The sequence below is a fragment of the Rutidosis leptorrhynchoides genome, chromosome 9 (assembly GCF_046630445.1).
Source record: "Rutidosis leptorrhynchoides isolate AG116_Rl617_1_P2 chromosome 9, CSIRO_AGI_Rlap_v1, whole genome shotgun sequence".
Lineage (NCBI taxonomy): Eukaryota > Viridiplantae > Streptophyta > Magnoliopsida > Asterales > Asteraceae > Rutidosis > Rutidosis leptorrhynchoides.
This window is the reverse complement of record NC_092341.1, coordinates 137,753,677-137,760,570: the sequence shown is the minus strand read 5'-3', so window position 1 is coordinate 137,760,570 and position 6,894 is coordinate 137,753,677.

The window sequence follows — 6,894 nt, the reverse complement described above, 5'->3', positions numbered from 1 at the left end:
AAAGAAATTATCATTAAATTTCATATTTAGTTTTAGAACTTGAAATCGTTTCATAAATAACTAGTGTTTAATTAAATTAATTAAAGCAAGGTCAAAAAAAAATATATCTAAAAACGCTGTGAAGAACTCGTAGTAACTCAAAACCAAATTCAGGTTTTTAGGATGTTCTAGCCCTCGATTATAACATGAAAAAGATGTGAAATTACTCCTAGAATCTATCTATAACCACAATTGAATCAGAAACATCGAATTGAGGTCGAATTTGTTGATGAACAAAAGTTTGACTTTTTGACACATAAACTTTGACTCTCGAATTCAAGATGAATAACAAAAATTAGTTCTTGAAATTTTGTGGGTAGTTGAAGTGGATGATTCCTGATAACTTCCCGTTATTACTTTTTAAAGAATTTGTTTGCATTCGAGATTTAATATATATATATATATATATATATATATATATATATATATATATATATATATATATATATATACAGAGTTATCGAGTCTGTATGAAAAAAAAATAAAACTTTAATTAGATTGTTCCGTAATAAACCAGTAATAGATGAAATTGATATTTGGTGACAGAGAGCTGAATGAATTTAGTAACAACTCAAGCTTAATCGATTTCCATATTTAATTTGGAGCACTCGACTAGAAATACTATCCAGGGAGATGAAAACAAAAACTTAAAAAGCAGATAATGAACCATAACAGATTTGTACCATATATGATTCTAATATCTTAACAATTTTGTATTCTTCCATGGTAATAATCGATTTCCTCCACAGTTTAAACGATCTCAGGGAACACAGAATATAAGTTTGATAAGGATAGGTAACAACTGAATCTCTATCTCTATATATATATATATATAAAATTCGTAGCTTTAAATGATTTAATCAGTATTTAATACCACTAATTAATAATAATAATAATAATAATATTAATAATCATAAATAATATTAACACTAATAAAAAAATAAAATGATAACAATTATATTATTGATGATAACAATAATTTATTTTCTACTAATAATAAATATGATATAAAAATATTAATAATAATGTGATAATATAGTTAATAATGATAACCTTAATAATACTAATAATGATATAACAAATTACATGTAACAAGTTTTATGTTTATAATTTTTATGATGCTAATAATACTATAATAACAATTATTGTATTAACTATATTTTAACTTATCATTTTATATATTACTTATTATTAATTATATCTTGTTATAATATATATTATATAGTAATATATATATATATATATATATATATATATATATATATATATATATATATATATATATATATATATATATATATATATATATATATATATATATATATATATTCCTTTTAATATTAATTTATTTAGTTTAATTATGATTTCAAGTTATTATGTATTCTTATATTTATATTTATACAATACAATATATCTATTAATAATAAAAATTTATTAATAATAATACTACTAGTAATGTTAATAAGATTAATATAACAATTATATTCAACCTTGTTACTTAAGTTTAATATATGTTATTTTATTATATCATATTTACAAATTGTATGTTTTACTGAATCTTTAATATTTATCAATTATATATATAATGTTACCTGTGTATAGAATCTAGTTACACATATATGTTTACATATTTATTTATACCTAATTATTCGTGAATCGTCGGAATTAGTCAAAGGTCAAGTGTATACATGAACACAGTTTAAAGTTTTTAAGATTCAGTTTAACAGACTTTGCTTATCGTGGCGAAATCAAATAAAGATCAAGTTTAAATTTGACCGGAAATTTCCGGGTCATCACAGAATTATCATTAAAAATTATTATTTTTATTATTATTACTATCGTTATTATCGTTAAAGTTATAATTAGTATTATTATTATTATTATTATTATTATTATTATTATTATTATTATTATTATTATTATTATTATTATTATTATTATTATTATTATTATTATTATTATTATTATTATTATTATTATTATTATTATCATCATTATTAATATATATATATATATATCATTATTTAAAAATAGTTATTGCTATTGTTATTATTATTATTATTAATTATTATCATTAAAATAGTTATTAGTATTATCGTTAATAATATCATAGTAATTATCATTATTAGTATTATTGTAATTAAAACTAATATTAGTAACACCTAATTATTTTGATTACTATTATTATCATTATTATGAACACGATATAAAAGACGATTAAAAGCTATTAAACGAAACGATTAGGAAATAATGAGTATGAGTATCATGATGAAGTTAAAATATTATAAGATATTGATTTAGATAAAATTATCGTTCTTATTATTTTTATCATTACTATTATTATTAAAAGTATCGTTAGTATTAAAAACTATCATTTTAACAAAAATTATCATTTTAATAGAAATGTCATTGTTATTATAAAATATGATTATTATTATCATTTTAAATAGAATTATTATTTTAAAGTTAATATTAAAAAGTATCTTAAATATTAAAGTTATCATAATTATAATTATCATTTTATCATAATGTCATTTTTAGTAATTATAAATATTGATATTTTTATTAATAGAATAATAATAATTATTATTACAAAATAATATAACTTTTACTTACTATTATTATAGATATTATTTTATCAAATAAATATGTGATACAAACATATTTTACTACGTGTAATAAAATTACTTTAATAATACCTATCATATTACCTTTATGGTATTAAATGAACTCTATAAATTTTATTACTTAATATATATAAAAGTATATTTTATTATATAAATTTTAATATAAAATTTTATTTATTAATAAATGAATTATATTATTTACTCTAATAAATCTTTTAAAAATATTTAAAAATATAAAACGACGATATTTAAACTATATATTAATCATGTATAGATTTTGGAAATTATTTTGTGTCAAATTGACTTTTGTTGACCTTTACATATTATTCTCGAGCCTTAGAATTGTGATACACTATGACTTGACCTAATTTGTTAGACAAATATTGACCAACACATAAATATATATAATTAATTTAGGTTCGTGAATCCGAGGCCAACCTTGCACTTGTTCAATGACGTTATATGTATTTTTACTACGAAATACAGTATGGTGAGTTTCATTTGCTCCCTTTTTAAATGCTTTTGCAATATATATTTTTGGGACTGAGAATACATGCACTGCTTTTATAAATGTTTTACAAAATAAGCACAAGTTCATGAAATTACATTTTACGATTGTTTTGTTATACTGGATATATGTACTTATTATTTTTATGCTTGGTAACCTAAGAATTAGTGAAAAACACTAATTGACGCGAATCCTAAAGGTAGATCTACGGGCACCAGCCACCCCCATTTTCAAATAGTGGAAATGCTTTAGTACTTCGAAGGGTTCTTGTCATACATTTGAATAGTGGAATGTATGATGCCAGATATCTTAAGCGCTCTATGTTAAGGTCGATTACCAGGCGATTCATCGTATGAATGATTTTTGCAGTTGTAATGATCCTGCACATTTAATTAAATGAAATCTTGTGACTTATTAAATATTATGATTATTATATAGAAATTAAACCTATGAACTCACCAACCTTTTGGTTGACACTTTAAAGCATGTTTATTCTCAGGTGTTAAAGAAATCTTCCGCTGTGCATTTGCTCATTTTAGAGATATTACTTGGAGTCATTCATGGCATATTTTGAAATACGTTGCATTCGAGTCGTTGAAATTCATCAAGATTATTATTAAGTCAACTATAGTTGGATGTATTATGAAATGGTATGCATGCTGTCAACTTTCATTGTAAAGAAAGTTTGTCTTTTAGAAACGAATGCAATGTTTGTAAAATGTATCATATAGAGGTCAAATACCTTGCGATGAAATCAACTATTGTGAATCATTTATAATGTATATGAACGGGTCCTTTCAAAATGCCTTTCCCAAGCCTTTCCGAAATCAATGACACAAGTACGCAACATGTCCTCCAAGGACTGAATCGTGCGTTCGCTTTGTCCGTCGGTCTGCGGGTGATACGCAATACTCATGTCGAGACGTGTCCCCAAGGCTTCTTGCAAGGAACGCTAAAATCTAGAAGCAAAACGGGCATCTCAGTCTGAAATAATCGATAAGGGCACACCATGACGAGATACAATTTCCTTTATGTATAGTTGAGCGAGTTTTTCCATCGTATCCATTTCTTTCATGGCTAAGAAGTGTGCAGATTTGGTAAGACGGTCAACGATAACCCAGATGGTATCGTATCCGCCCACCGTCTTTGGTAGTTTCATGATGAAGTCCATCGTTATCCTTTCCCACTTCCATTGCGGGATTTCTGGTTGCTGGAGTAACCCAGATGGCCTTTGATGTTTGGCCTTAACCTTTGAACAAGTCAAACACTTTCCAACATAAGTAGCAACATCCTTCTTAAGAATTGGCCACCAATACTGTTCCTTGAGATCGTGGTACATTTTACCGGCTCCTGGATGAATCGAATATCTTGACTTGTGGGCTTCGTCTAGAATGAGGCTTCGTAAATCCCCATAACTAGGCACCTAAATTCTTCCGGCGAAGTATCGGAGTCCAGTCTCCTTAACCTCGAATCGAGAGATGAGAATGTTCAAGTGTTCATGAGAAATATTCTCCTCTTTGAGAGCCTCATCTTGGGCTACTCGGATTTGGCTATTGAGATTTGAATGGATGGTGACGTTCAAGGCGCGGACACGAAGAGGTACCATTCTTTCCTTTCGGCTCAAGGCATCAGCTACAACATTTGCCTTGCCAGGATGGTAACGAAGTTCACAATCATAGTCGTTCAGCGTCTCAATCCATCGTCGCTGTCTCCTGTTCAGTTGTTTCTGATCGAATATGTGTTGGAGGCTTTTGTGGTCGGTGAAGATAGTACTTTTAGTTCCATAAAGATAGTGTCTCCACAATTTGAGCGCAAAGACAACGGATCCAAGTTTGAGATCGTGAATATTGTAGTTTCGCTCGTGAATCTTCAGTTGACGAGAAGCATAAGCAATGACCTTTGTTCTTTGCATCAATACGCAACCAAAACCATTTTTCGAGGCATCGCAATATACGACGAAATCGTCACTGCCTTCAGGAAGGGTTGGGCAGGTGCGGTGGTCAAATTCTGCTTCAAGGTTTGAAATACTGATTCTTGTTCGGTTTCCCAAACGAACTTCTTCTCTTTATGAGTCAGCGCGGTCAAAGGACGCGCAATCAGAGAGAAACCTTCAATAAATCTTCGGTAGTAACCGCCGAGGCCTAAAAATTGGCGGATATGAGTCAGAGTAGTGGGGGTTTCCCATTTGCTGATAGCTTTGATCTTTGCGGGATCAACTTTGATACCCTGGTCGCCCACAATATGACCCTGAAATTGGACTTCCTTCAATCAAAACTCACACTTCGAGAATTTGGCATAAAGTTGCTCTTGTCTCAAGAGTTCCAACACTAGTCGAAGATGTTGCTCATGTTCTTCTTCGATTTTGGAGTAGATGAGGATATCATCTATGAAGACGGTAACGAACTTATCCAGGTATGGCTTGCATACACGATTCATGAGATCCATAAACACGGCAGATGCGTTGGTTAAACCGAATGGCATTACCAGGAACTCGTAGTAAACATAATGAGTTCGGAATGCAGTCTTAAGTACATCGCTCTCCTTCACCCTCAATTGGTGATAACCTGATCGTAAATCGATCTTAGAGTAAACGCTTGATCCTTATAACTAATCGAAAAGATCGTCAATTCTGGGAAGGGGATACCGATTCTTGATCGTCAATTTGTTGAGTTCGCGGTAGTCGATACACATGCGGAATGATCCGTCCTTCTTCTTTACAAACAAAACAGAAGCGCCCCAAGGTGAAGAACTTGGTTGGATAAATCCACGGTCTAGCAGTTCTAGTAGCTGACTCTGCAACTCTTTCATTTCGGAAGGTGCGAGTTGATAAGGTGCGCGAGCCACAGGTGCTGCTCCCGGTACTAGATTAATCTGAAACTCTACTGATCTTGGTGAGGGTAACCCTGGCAATTCTTCTGGAAAGACGTCGGTAAATTTGTTCACAATTCGTACATCATCTACGCATTTCTCCTCAGTTTCTAACTTCTTCATATGCGCTAAAACAATAAAACGCCCCTTTTTCATAATCTTTTGTACCTTCATGCAACTAATGAGGTTCAACTTTGGGCTACATCTCTCTCCGTAAATAATCAACAGCACACCGTCTTCGCGAGTTATACGAAGAATCTTCTCACCACAGATAACTTCTGCTCTTACTTTGGACAACCAGTCCATACCAACTATAACATCGAAGCTTCCCAACTTAATGGGTATCAGTTCAATCTCAAAATCTGTACCAGCTAAGTTTATAATACCTCCTCGGCTAATTTGGTCAACTTTCTCAAGTTTTCCATTGGCTACCTCAACAAGCATACTCTCCTTTAAAGGAACTAACGACCAATTTATCTTAGAGCAAAAGTGTCTACATACGTAACTCCTATCGGCACCAGTATCAAACAGGACAGAAGCTAATAAATTGTTGATAGTGAATATACCTGTAACCAAGTCGGGGTTCTCACGGGCATCTCTTGCGTTTACGTTGAAAGCTCTTCCACGCGCTGGCCTGCCGTCCTTTCTCTTGTTGGGACATTCATTTCCGAAGTGGCCCTGTTGTCTACACTCATAGCACTTCCTTGGTCCAGTAGGGTTTGTCTTCACAGTTGGGGTGGTGATCTTGCAGTCCTTACCAATGTGCCCAGTCCTTTTACACTTTTCATAGACCATGTTGCAGTACCCAATATGATGCTTGTAGAATCTCTTGCACTGCGGGAGACTACCCTT